Below are 287 nucleotides of genomic sequence, written 5' to 3' on the forward strand. Positions count from 1 at the left end.
AGGCAGACGAGGAAGATCTTCGGGTGAAAGGAGGAAAGTGGCTGGATTAGGAAACACCGCCGAGCTGAATTCGTTTGCCTCACTCAGCAAAATGGGAACGCCGGCTCAGCTGTTTGTCAGAGATATTTATCAGTTCTAGTTAGCAAGCATAATGATGTCACATGACAAATACGACCTGTCATGATATCTTGTTACTGTATCTTTTTCCTAGCATCCCTTCAAGACTATCATGTAAAAATGTCATTCAAGGCATTTATATAAAGTGAAGAGTGTGTTGGACATTTTCA

Source organism: Penaeus monodon, chromosome 32 (genome assembly GCF_015228065.2).
Source record: "Penaeus monodon isolate SGIC_2016 chromosome 32, NSTDA_Pmon_1, whole genome shotgun sequence".
Lineage (NCBI taxonomy): Eukaryota > Metazoa > Arthropoda > Malacostraca > Decapoda > Penaeidae > Penaeus > Penaeus monodon.